The sequence below is a fragment of the Mauremys reevesii genome, linkage group 6 (assembly GCF_016161935.1).
Source record: "Mauremys reevesii isolate NIE-2019 linkage group 6, ASM1616193v1, whole genome shotgun sequence".
NCBI lineage: Eukaryota > Metazoa > Chordata > Testudines > Geoemydidae > Mauremys > Mauremys reevesii.
The window spans coordinates 53,558,447-53,572,033 of NC_052628.1; the positions used below are offsets into that span (position 1 = coordinate 53,558,447).

A 13,587-nucleotide genomic window follows, 5' to 3' on the forward strand; every position below is an offset into this window, starting at 1 on the left:
CCCGCGCCACTGCCCCTTGTTTGGAGGCCACAGGGCTGGGTGGGGGGGGGGCGAGAAAGAAGCAGGAACACGTGGGGGCTGCCTGCCTTGCTGTCATCACAGCGGAGCCATCAGCGCTCCCAGGTCCTCTACTGCCGTTTCCCCCAGTCCCATCTGCACGCGCCGTGTGCGCCTCGGCTGGAGCAGGCTCAGCAGGGGCTGCTGGCAAGGGAGTGCAGCTAAGTCCCCTGCTATTTCTCCAAGGGGATGATATGGAAAGGTGGATGGGGCGGGAGAATAAGCTGTGTATTTTTAAAACGCGCTATTAAAACATACGAGCATGGATCCAACCTACCCACTTACATCTCACCGTGCAAAGAGGTTTGCTGCAGCTGGTGAGTCTTGCCCAAGGCAGAGATCCATCCTTCTTTCTGTTTGCAGAGCAGCTGCAGCGCTCATGCAAACAAGCAGGATTTGGGAGGTTTTGAAAGCACACATACGCTTTAAAAACAGAATACTGGTCTGGTTGGCTGTGGTAGTGGATTCAGACTGATGGGGTGGTGATTTTTTTTGGCAGTATCTTGAATCTTCGTGGAATTATATTTGCATTGTTTGCTGGGTGCAAACTCAGAAGAATAAATGTGATAACACCCCTTTTTTGCTTCGGGAGTTTCTCAGCATTTACATTAGACGTCACTTGTTTCAGGAGTTTATTATAACTCAGCTGAGCAAATTCACTGATTACTGAAATAGTCCCAGACCCTGCCACCCCGCCCCCAAACCCCCTCAACACTGGTGATTGTAGAGCTGCGTCAATTATTTGGGCTAAAAACTTTTATTCCAACTTTGTTATTTAAAATGACAGAGAGGGAGAGAGATGCGAATGACAGGAAATTCTAACTCAGGGTTGCATCTGTGAAAGTCTTGAAAATCCCTCAGAAACCTTAACTCTGCTCCGGACTCCACTACGTAGTGAGCTTAGCTGTGCATGAGCCCACGTGACAGAGATATGGCGCCCAAGCACTTTACATTTTTGTCTTACCTCTCTGTCCTTGGTTGCTACAGCTAGTATTTGCACAGTATAAATAGCTTTATAGTGGAAATCTATTTGCATGTGAGTGTTTATGTCATAGACCACATTGGAAGGAAGAATAAGTATATAGCACATGTAATGGAATGGGAGATAGTCATGAGTGGTTGAGGGAAATATGTAAGTTTGTAATAGAAAACTATATTGTTGATGGGGAAGACAGTTGGTAAAGTTGTTTGATGTAGCTAGTGTGTATGAGGTATAATGTGGTAGATGGCTTATTCTGGGAAGGGGAATTTGACTGTAGGTGTGTGGTTCCTGTGTTGTAAGAATGTAATTTGTATGGGTTGTTGTAGCGGGGGTATGTAGCTCACATTTAGAAATGTATGTAAAGATATATTGAGTGTGTGTCTCTAAGATATATGGGATAGAGCAGAGGTAGGCAACCTATGGCACACGAGCTGATTTTCAGTGGCACTCACACTACCCAGGTCCTGGCCACCGGTCCGCAGGGGCGGCTCTAGGCACCAGCAAAACAAGCTGGTGCCTAGGGCGGCAAAATGTAGGGGGCGTTTCCTGCCGTCGGGGGGGGCGGCAGGCTGGGCCGGCGGACCTGCCACAGTCATGCCTGCGGGAGGTCCACCGGAGCCCCGGGAGGACCGGACCTGCCGCAGGCATGACTGCGGAGGGGGCGCTCGTCCCGCGGCTCGGCTGGACCTCCCGCAGGCATGACTGCGGCAGCTGAAGCGGAGCCGCCGGACCCACGAACCGTCCGCAGCCGCGGGAGGTCCAGCCGAGCCACGCGGGACCAGCGGTCCCTCTGCAGTCATGCCCGCGGGAGGTCGGCTGCTCCCGCGGCTTCGGGGCGTCTCCCGCGCATGACTGCTTGGGGCGGCCAAAAACATAGAGCCGCCCCTGCCGGTCCGCGGGGGCTCTGCATTTTAATTTAATTTTAAATAAAACTTCTTAAACATTTTAAAAACCTTATTTACTTTACATACAACAATAGTTTAGTTATATATTATAGACTTATAGAAAGAGACCTTCTAAAAACATTAAAATGTATGACCGGCACGCGAAACTTTAAATTAGAGTGAATAAATGAAGACTTGGCACACCACTTCGGAAAGGTTGCCCACCCCGGGATAGAGAGAGGGGTTGTTTGTGGTGTATCTCTTTTTTTCCAGACTTTCAAAATTCCTTCCCTCCCCCATAGATGGGTTTTGCTGCTCCCTTATTGATGTTTTCAAGGGTCTTTGCAATAAGGAAGATATAGACTAACTGACTGTACAGGCAAAACAATGAAAATGTGTATACACAAAGTGCCATCAAACAAAGTGAACAAACTGAAAAAAAGAAGGATTTTTTTGCTAACTTCTTTCATTTATCGTAATCTTAGGTGTTACATTGTTATATCAGAAAATGTTCTGAACCTGATCTCCAAGTTGATGCTGTCCCCCTTTAAATATTTCCTAACCTTTTTTTTTTCTGGGAGGAGGGTCTGGGAATTTCCTTAAGGTTTTTTTTCCCCCCAAAGAGTATTTATAAATAAACCAGTGATATGTGAAAACATTTGTAGATAAATGTTTTCTTTTGACAAAGACCCTAGACTTTGCTAAAATCATCATAAAATGTAAAAAACAATATCTGTTGTTCAGTGAAATAGTATTTGATTCTAATATTTTGTTCTGAAGCTTCCTATTCTAGGGGTGGTTCCACTAATGGAGTTTACAAACCAGAGATCAGAACAGTTTTTAAACCTGTTGTGATCTTGGAAGAATTTGTAAACTCCCCCTGAGTCTTGATCTTTATAGGTGTAATGTTAGAAATTTTTTTTGTCTATGGACCCAATTCAGGAAGACACTTAATTTCCTTATTTTAAGCATGTGTATAGTCCCATTGACTTCAATGGGGCATGTGTTTTAATACCTTGCTGAATTGGGGCCATTGTATGAATTATCATTTGTGAAAGCTGCAGAGTTGATGTACCATCCATACAAAATCTTCATGGACTTTTGTTGGGCTCATGGACTTGATTCAAAGACCATTCAAATCAGTCTTTACATTGACTTCAGTGGGTTTTAGATCAGGCCCTAAAATGGCAGCTCAGACTTTTATAATACCTACATCAAAGATCATCCAACCCTGCTCTCCCAGCACTGGGACCCCATCTCCTGTACCAGACCCTTTCTCTCCCTACCATATTTAAATATCCACATTATCCTTTGCACCCATTATAATGTTTATTATGTCTGTTTTTAGAAAGGGGGCAACCACTGAAGTCACTGAATTTGCATGGGAGTAATTTAGGGCAAAATATAACCTAAAATCACTAAATAATTCTTTAAGATTTATGGACTTCAAAAATGTACATGTGTGCCTCTGTGCTAATTTTCTATGAAGGTGAAGCGTATGAACAGTTTTGAAGTTGCTAGGCTTTAAACAAAAATCTTTAAGCAAACATCTGCTAGTTTTGTATCAGAAACATAACTCAGACAGGTTCTGTAGTTAATCTTAAATTACCACCCAAAAATCTCCTGTGACATAAAAGTATAAATACATGAAATTTCTGGTTGCACAGATTTTCTTTAGCAAAAAATAAAGAAGCAGGTTAAAACTGGGCCTAGAATAGAAACTTGAAATCAATTTGTTTACACATCACTAATGTCTCAGGACAAGGTCTATACATTTCAAAATATTTCTTGTTAAAGCTGATTTGTTCATTTGAATTAGTGAAAAAATTATTCACCAGTCTGATTATTTTTGTGTTCATATCATTCAAAAATAATTCAATTTTTTAAAGCAAAAAATTTGGCATGGAATAAATCCATGATACACTGTAATCTGTCTGTCAATTTTATGACTGCTAAAATCTACCTGGATAAATGAACATCAGAAATACAATGAATTTATTATTAAATAACAAGAGTTTTAACAAAATATATGTAGTGTAGTAATCAACAATTTCAGTCTCTCAAGTAAGTAGTGCATTTTATAAATAGATTAAAAAAAAAGCAGCAACCCACCTACATACATTATGTTCTCCCTGTAAATAATTTGTTTCATCTTACAAATTAACAAGAGGCAGGAGATTCAGACCTAAGTGTGGCATTCTGCCCTTAACTCATGCTATTGTGTTCTGTTTTTTTAACTAACAAAAGGAGGCAGCCCTGTTCTCTGTTGTGATCTGACCCCTGCATAGCATGCAGTGGGTGGAGAGCTCTCAGAGACAGCCCCTGGAGAATACTTCCATTGGAAGGTGTCATATATCTGGCATAAAATTTCTGCTCTGGCCCCTTTCTCCTAGTGCAGATGGCATGTTGGGGACTGGAAGGAGCGTACTGGCAAGGGTGTTGGCAAGAGGTCAGAGGGGATGTGGCCAGTGTGTGCTGTGCTCTTGCTATTTCTGCTTTCTCTGGGCCACAAAAATAGCATAAACTAGAGCAGTGAGGCTGCTCTAGGCCAGCTAGACTCCTGACTGCCCCAGAATACAGGGAGTGTGAAGATAGCTTAGAGCCTATTTGCAGAATATCTGTCTTATAAATGATTGTCATATTTATTTTTCAGTGTCTTTCATAACCTGTAGGCCTGACCCAGCAGAGAATAACTAGCTTTCTGGATCATGTCAAGTCCAGAAGGACAAGGCTTCTTCACAGCAGGTTGGCCTCTCCGGGAGAAAGTTCAGTTTGCTGCAGAAGGCTCAAAGAGAGATAAACAGCAGAACAGCCTCCTGTGAAGTAAGCTGCACAGCTGACAGGGGGAGGAACTCTCATATAAGATAACTTGCCCTCCACATCATCCTGCTCCAGATCCACATGACTCTTCACATTTGGTTCCTGTAGTCCGTGCAATTGGCTACAATGTAGGAGGCAGAAGCCACCGCCTTCCATTTCCTTCTCCTTGATCTCCATTTCTTTTTGGGAAGGTTTGGTTATTCGGCAGGCTACGCATCTCTTCTCTTTTCCTGAAATGGAGTTGTTGGCCATGTCTTGACTGTCTTCACACTCAAGAGTTTTTTGGTGAAAAACCAACTGGTAGCGTCTCCTTGTTAATACCTTGATACTCCGAGCACTTCATCGCCATTTCTGGTGATACACTAGGGAAGTAGGTAGCCTGAGGTGGTCAGAAAATGCCTAATGAAGCATTCTGTAGCTACTACAGATAGGAGCAGCTTCAGCAACTCTGGAGACAATGAGATCTGTGAAATTTCTGAGGGCCAAGAAATGCAGGGGATTGTTTTGGGTAGATCTTAGCCATAACTCAAACAGAATTTCAAACAGAAATGGAACTTTTTTTTAAAGGTGAGAAAAACGTTGGTTAACTTATTCCCCCATTTCTGAAGGCCATTGTATTTCCTGGCTTTGGCTACAAATTCAAATTCCAAGTATCACAAGAAAGGCTGTTGCTGATGTATTTCAAGCTAGAAAGGAAATACCAGAGGTTTTGTGAGGAACCCAGTTCTCATGAGTTTTCCAGACCAAACTTTAGGATATGCTTTAGATAAGCATCCAGACTTTGGGATGTTTCTCTGACCCTTTGCATCTGTTGCAATTTGCTCACCACTTGCTTGAATCAAATTTGGAGTAAATGAAATGGTATTTTAGAAGGGTGTATGCTCACTAGGTTATCAACAGGGTGTATAATATGGTGTCTTGCATATATACTGAGTGTGTACACAGGGTACAGAGGAACTGGACTGGTGTGAGAGGGCCTCTAGATGTCTGACATTCTGCCAGTGGGCATGTGCAAAGACGCTTAAGACACGTATTGCCCAGCTGATGCGTAAGTCCCAATGGGATTCACAAACTAGGTGTTCCCTCACCTATCTTGTTGCCAGGGTCTAATCTGGTAGAGGTGCTCAGAGGCTGCCTGAGAGCACACTTATAGGATCAAGCCCTGCACAAAACAATGGAGGAGGTGGTGGTGGTGCCCTTTTACTCAGTAGCCCATGGGTTAGAGTACTCTTAACATTGGTCTATTGGGGAAAAGAGAACAACCACCATCCTCCTTTCTCTTGAGAAAGGGCTGACCTGGCTTAAGCATCTAACTCCCTTTGAAGGTTTAGGCCCCATCCCTCTCCTTTTACTGGCTAGATTGTATGGCTCCCTACTTAATGTGCTGGGTTTTCTGAATCCCTTTCTTAGGCTCCTAACTCTCCCCATACTTTGTATAGGGAGCCTGGATATCATAGCTTAGGATTCCATTGGGTGATGTGGCAACTAAATGTAGGTGCTACAATGCTGAGTCTTAGTCCCTTTTGTGGATCTAGCCTCCAAGCACTACCATTTCCTTAGTCTTTTTATAGAGGGCTTCTGAAAGTTGAAAACTCTGTTGGATATGTTAGTAGGAGCCGGTAACGCCTATAAGCACAACATTCAGCTTCACAACTTTCAGATGTTGTGCTCATGCTACTTATGCTAACATATGTTAAAACGTTCATGAGGCCTCTGCTGTGCTGGCATTCATTATAACTCTTCTGTGGAGGCCCTTTTAAAGGTTGTACTTATTGAGATTACAAGGAAAGAGAGGCAGAAGAGATTGTGTTTGGATATAGGTTTAGGTTAATTTTTTGCACCTGAAGTTGGACTGTGTCTGTTGTATAAGCTATGGCAAAAACAGATTCAGTTCTTTGGTTCCAAAATTCACAATTTGTGCTCATGAGATCCGTAGTGGTGGGAATATCATGAGATCAGATAGTCATGGAAGAAATTTTCCATCTCAAATAGTGGAAATCTCATGGGAACAAGTTGTCCTGTGAGAATCTGGTTGCATCAAAACTGGAATTTGAAAATAGGCCTCTTCAAATTTTGGATCCAGCTTAAAGCCGAAACTTGGAGTGAATTTGGATCTGGAAATTCTAGTCAGACTTATCTGAAATTTGAAGGGATTCAAGGTTCCACACAGCAGTTTTGGCCTATATCTTGCCATGTCTGAAAATCTTTCATAAGGAAACACAAAGCCAGGGCGGATGACATATGACCTTCAGAAATGTCTGAGATACAACATCGTGAATGTCTATATAAGCCAATCAAAGAAAACTAAGCCGGTTCTCTAAGTATGATAGAAATCCTCAGAAATTTAGCTTTTGATAAAGGAGACAGTTGAAATTGTGTTTTAAGTGAGGAACATGTGACACAAGGCTTTGATTCATGTTCTTTATCTCAAATGAATCTTTTAAATATAAATTGAAAGTTGTTAGATTAACTGGTTCACAAAGACATTACCCTCACCACATTTAAACTCTTCCTAAAAATTCACTTCTTCCACCATAATCACAAGAAGTGAGTTACTATTCACTAACTTTTATCTTTATCTTCATTATGTTATTAAAAAACCCAAATCTTTACAAAACAACCAAGATGTATACATTCCCAAACTGAGTAACAACAACATGATTACCGCTGTAAGACTTTCCCTCCTTGCCTCTGTTTCTATTAATCACCCAAACTTGTGTCTCCTCTAAAATGTAGATTAGAAGCTCTTTGGGGCAGGAGCCATGTTTTTCTGTTTCTTGTGTGAAACATCTAGAAGCCTTTTGGGTACTATAAAATAATAATAATAATAATAATAATAATAATAATCACGGGTCAGATTCTTATCTTGTGTAACTCAGTGTAGCACCATTGACTTTGATGGAGCTATACTGAGTTACATCAGCTAAAGAGCTGGCCCCAGAAGTTTGGGTTTCATTATGAACTTCAAACTTACCATGATTCTCCAAACAGTATGAGCTCTGGATGAGTTTTATTCCTCATTCTCTGGGATTCCCCTCTCCCTAACTAGCCAAGCTCCAGCTTTACCTTTAAATATCTTCAAAGGGCTGAGCGAGAAATGGGGGACACTTGGCTGACCTTCTTAGCCATGAATGGGATGGAAGAGTGAGGAATGGAGAACAGCGACTGAAGTGGAAGGAAGCTGTATGATTTGGTGGCTGTGGTTGTATGGGGAGGACCGATTGGGTGCTGGATATTCATGTTTGGGTTGAAGGTAGATTGAGAAGGGACCCTGACTCGGTGAAGGGATCTGTGAGGAGTATTTCTGGATTAAAGGGGTTTTGGTTAAGGACCAGGTTTTCTCTTCACAGAGGTGGGGGTTTGGGAGCTCTTTTGTCGTTGCCACACTAGAGGTAGGAAGAGGCTCTTTGCCTTAAGCAGGATGCACACCTATTATAACTTGCATGTGTTCCACAGCAAAGATTACAAAACAACCACTGACTTTGGTGAGAGTTATGCATATATGTGGACCGCAGGACTAGGCCCTAAAATGTTACCAAAAGTGTAGGGGTAGAGTTCCAAATAATTAACTGGTTGAGAATGCAAAGGACATATAATAAAAATGGAATTAGTGATGGACATACTATTGCAGTCCTTACTCAGGCAAAATTCCTCATTGAACTGAACACAAGTTTTGTCTGAGTGAGACTGCAGGATCAGGCCTGATACTACTACGAACTTTCAAAAGATTCAGGAGCCTCCTGAAGACTGGAAGGACTGAAGGCTGGTTGGTTGATTATTTTAATACTCAAGGCTTTTGCTATGGCTTGTGGATTCTTTCTTGATTTTTAGTATTATTACTGCATGATACTAGACCAGGGGTCAGCAACCTTTCCAAAGTGGTGTGCCAAGTCTTCATTTATTCCTTTAATTTAAGGTTTCACGTGCCAGTAATACATTTTAATGTGTTTAGAAGCTCTCTTTCTATAAGTCTATAATATATAACTAAACTATTGTTGTATGTAAAGTAAATAAGGTTTTTAAAATGTTTAAGAAACTTCACTTAAAATTAAATTAAAATGCAGAGCCCTCCGGTCCGGTGGCCAGGACCTGGGTAGTGTGAGTGCCACTGAAAATCAGCTCGTGTGCCGCCTTTGGCACACATGCCATAGGTTGCCTACCCCTGTACTAGACTTTCTCAAGGATATAACATCTATGGGTAATGATTTCAAATTGGGACAGGTATATGGCTATTAGAGAAAGAGCTGCCGATGGATGTGGATATTGAGTATTACAATGTCCTGCCATCACTTGATAGAATCAAGCAGAAAGAACAAATAGTGCAGACGTAATAAAGCTAGACATTTTTATGATTTTCATATTCTTTAATGCCTTTTTTCTTCAGTCAATAAGGACTTAAAGAGAAGAATGAATAAGGGAAAGAACTGAGTTTTTGAGAGAGCAAAGATTCATAAAGGTTAGTTTTGTTGAACCTGTTGTTTATCAGTTGTTAGAAATCTTGGTTGAATTTTATTTTTTTTCATTGGCAGATGCTGTCATACAGTACAATATATCAACAATATTAATGCTGGGGTCAGCTTCAGATATCAACTGCACAATATGCACACCGTGTATATGTATAAATAGAGAAAGATTGTATCTATGTTTGCCTGAACAAAACGGCCATTGACTATTTTATTCACTCTGTAAAGTTACTTAGGGTGATTCCAGCGAACTGCAACTGTATACTCACCTTTGAATATATGCACTTATCCTTTCCAAGCTGTATATATTGAACTTGAGTTTAGAATCTGCTGCTTTTAGATTTAAACATTGAGCACATTGCACTTTTTAGAAGATGTTTTCTTTTCTAAAAGTTTCTGTTGTTTGTCTTATAATAAATGGAATTTTTGATATTAGTTTTGTCATGCTAGCTGCTTCTCTAGGAATGAATATTAGTATACAAGGATTGCATTTTGCACTATATATATATATATAGGAGAAGAAGACACAGTGAACAACAGAAATGCTGTATTTCAGCTCAGGGGATGGGGCAGGCAGCAGAGAGGTCACTCAGGGGGCTTTAGTGTCCCATTGTGCACAGTGGAGCCAAACACTATGGCAGCTTTGTGATGGGATTGCATCAGGAAATTGTGGGCAGGTCAAGGGAGAGTAGGGGCATGGTCAGTGTGTCTTCAGTTGTACAGTAGTCCATAGCCACTACTCTAGTCCTGGAGTAGAAGCACCCAAACTAAGCAGCTGCTCTGTGTGGAGCCAACAGACTGACAGGCAGGAGAATTCCATACTCCACCACCCTTTAACATCCATATATCCCCATGGGTAAAGCTCTTTTATTACAGCTTTAAGTAGAGGAGCAGGATTTGGTCCAGTGTCCTATTAACTCAGTGGGAATTTTTATTAAGAAAAAACTGGAAGATTGGGCTCTACACGTTTACATAGAAAACATTTTAATAGGAGGCTAAGAAGGTACTTTTTCACTATATAAAGAAAAAAATGCTTTGTAAATGTATTATTTCAGAAATCATTGACATTTTACATGTGGATAAGTTAAATGGTCATTAATAAAAAAGCCAATTAGACAAAATATAAAGCTACTGGGTTTAATTCTGTTTTCACTTGCACCAGTTTTAGACCAGTATAATTCCATTAACTTCAGTGAACTTCTGATTTACATTAATTCAAATGAGAGGAGAACAAGGCACAAAATACCATCCAACTCTGATTTGAAAAGCTCTGTTGTACTTTTTGCCAAAGCTTTGTGGTTAGAACACATTTATATTTACACGCACTATGGAATAACTAATATAATTGTCTTCCTGACACTAAAGTTTTGGATTTATTGGAAAAGACAAACATATGGTTGAAAGCTGAACTAGTTTGTAGTTTGTAGAAAGATTTTAAAAAATAGCTGCAGAAGAAGCAACAATATTTTACTAAGTAAATAACTCAGGTTGAGGTGAGTGTTGGTTTCTTAGTTGTTAATAAATAGTTGGGACAGTAATAAATGAATGTATTCAATATTCCAGATGGCATGGCCTGATTCTGTTCCTTTGACGACAATAGAAAAACTTTTATTGACTTTAATGAGAACAGGATTTTTATCACCCAGCATTTAATAACCAAATTACATTTAATAGAAATATTTCAGAATTTCATTTAGTATTGTAACTATGTTTAAATTTGTTGATCGGAGAAATTACAAGCACAATGACCAAAAAAGGATAATTAATTATCCTGAATTTGATTGTATGAATTGTATCTAATCTGAAATCTCTGCTTTGCATCGTGTACAGCTTAATCATCATTCTAAAAAGCGAACTGTTCTCTAGTGAAGTTGTATTTAACAAAAGGGCCTAATTAAAAGATTTTTTGAAATGAATTGAGGAACAGACCAACTCTATTAAACTATGTTATGAGTCTAATGAAATTATCTAGGATTTAGTCACATTAATTGCTGTTACCAGGGCTCTAGGATCAATACAGTGCAGTGCTGAGGAAATGATAGCCTATCAAAATAAGTTTTAAACCAAAGGCTGTGCACAGTACTTAGCTAGTGTAATATGTACTTATTTCAGATTTATTCTAGGAATTGAATTATAAAAAGGTAAATATATGTAATGAATGTAACAGTACAGGGATTTAATGGATGTATAAGGCATTTAATAGTGAGATTTCTGTATTTTAAAAATATGGTATATGAAAAAGCAATGCTCTACAGATTTATTCTTATTTCAGAGGAACCCCAGAGCTTTGGTATTCAGCAGAAGTTTCTTTTGCTTCTCATAAGTTGTTTCAAATTAATATTGATTTGAAAAAAATATTATTTACATTTATGGTTTTACTAATTATTTTTAAACAAGTATCATACATTCGACAGCCCTTCTGTGTCCATCTAACAAACCACAGAATATTCTTGTCATAATAAAAATTAATTGTTTTTAACACAGCATGGTCCATAAAGTTGCATTGGCTGTGCTGTACCCTTCTTGTGTTCCAAAATGAACAAGACAGACAAAGCTTAATGGCCTGATCCAGCTCCATTTGGATCAAAACTCTCATGGAGTTTAACAGTTCAGGATCAGGCTTTGTGTCTGAGGAAATTCACTAACGTGGAATCTTTAAATTTTAGTGTTCCATCCCAGCTTTAGCTCCCCAGCCCTGGTAAATCATTCATAATTTCACACTCAAGTAATCTCCAATGTAGAAGTTATATAATTGTTTATTTAAGCATGCCCCTGTGCTTTTGTTTTACTTTTGTGCCTTTTATGTGCATGTGACTTGTGAATATGGAATTTGGTTGTTTAAATGGTTTCGTATGTTCACCATGTATAATCATCTTCAAGTTTTCTGTTTGCTTACTTCTTAAAATAAATGTTTTCCATTTAATACAACAGTTTGTAAGAATTGCTGTGAAGCAAAGTTAAAAGGATGAGTTCTTGAAATAGAAATTCATAATAAAAACATTTACAAAATGTTTTAACATGTGGACTCATTTCCCCCATGTTTTCACATTAATTAAAATCTTATTGTCGTTGAAAAATATCCCTAGTCCATCCCCTTTCCTCCCAGTCCCCTTCCCCATCGCCCCACACATACATTCAGTTTGTGGTGTCATAAATCTAAACATTGTGCAAACTAACTGTAAATTTAAAAAGCACTGTGCAAAGAAAATACTTCCACAAAGTCTTTGTTTCATGATCTGTCTTCTTACTCCAGTGAAATCAACAACTGTTTCGTATGGTTACCCTTTGAATGTAAACTATTTTTAAAAATTATTTCAAGTTTTTTTAATTCACTCTCTTTTTATTGTATAGTTAGCCCATCATGGTGTTCCTATGGAGTTTTTAATGTATTTGAATGTCAAATTAAGCTACTAATACAGAGAGACTTCTACAAACAAAAACCATCCTATCTCATTAGAAATCAAAAGGTAATGATTTGTTAAGAAACAATTTGCATTTAGAGAAAAGAATATGAACAGCCATGTTTGCTGGCTGAGAATGTTCCTAAGTAGTTCTGTATGTAATCCTAAAGGTTATTTGCATTCAGATTTAAGAGAAACAGTTTAAAAGAAATCAACTAAATCTTTCACTTTCAAGAAACCTTTCCTGGACAAAGAAATTACAGTAAAATACCACATGAAACAGTGTGAAGCATGCTACAGAGCTTATCTATTTTCAGTCAAAAAAGTTTGAAAGTCTGAGCTATGATTCTGGAGGACAGGTATTAGCTCTTTGTAGAGAGCAGATCAGCTTTAAAGACTTAAATTATTTTTTCATTGTTTTGTCTATTAAAACTCACCAGTGCCCTTCTTCTGCTTCTCCAGGAAGTTGTACCCGTCAGCACCTGCTGAGGGCTTCGTTGACCAAACTGACAGGTAAAAAAATTCCTGTAGAATAAAGCCAGACCAGCTGGCTTTGAAGAGAAACCCCCCAGTTTGGGTTGTGTTTGCCTCACTCACCCTCTACTATGAAGACAGAAGCTTTTTCCCTTTTAGTTGTTGACCTGTAAGATGCGTGATCCCTGTGCACAAGTGTCTGGCAGGCCTAGGTGCACCTGCTTCTGTCACTCTAGAGTAAATTTAGCTGTAAAAGGTATCACTGACAACCAGACCTTTGTCAGTGCTGGCAAAAGAACACAGAATTACTGTCCCCCCAAAGTATGCTGCAAGTTCAAATGGAAAATATCAAAATCAGTCATTTCATCCAAAAATCACTCCTTTGAGGAAAAAATGAAATTGCTTTCATATGGCAAAGAAGTTTCCTCTTTTACATAGACGTTAAAATTACATTTCCAAGAATAATCTCAGAACAAGACAAGTTTTTGTTCTATTAATTGTGGCTG

At 39.3% G+C, this 13,587-nt stretch overlaps 1 protein-coding gene and 1 long non-coding RNA gene across 20 annotated transcripts in view; one reads left to right on the forward strand and one right to left on the reverse strand.

Annotated features, from left to right (window-relative positions):
- MEF2C (myocyte enhancer factor 2C) overlaps positions 1-13,131 on the reverse strand; it is a 155,095-nt gene extending 141,964 nt beyond the window's left edge. For 18 of the 19 annotated variants that reach the window (XM_039543985.1, XM_039544010.1, XM_039544006.1 and 15 more), the window contains exon 1: positions 13,045-13,131. The gene's annotated coding sequence lies outside the window, so the exon portion shown is untranslated. The remainder of the gene's footprint in view (positions 1-13,044) is intronic. The other variant, XM_039543996.1, reaches the window with a different exon arrangement.
- LOC120407823 lies at positions 157-13,121 on the forward strand. Its single transcript, XR_005600272.1, has 3 exons — positions 157-374; positions 9,128-9,199; positions 13,070-13,121. It is a non-coding gene; the product is annotated as an uncharacterized LOC120407823 (long non-coding RNA).
- Positions 13,132-13,587: the final 456 nt, after the last annotated feature.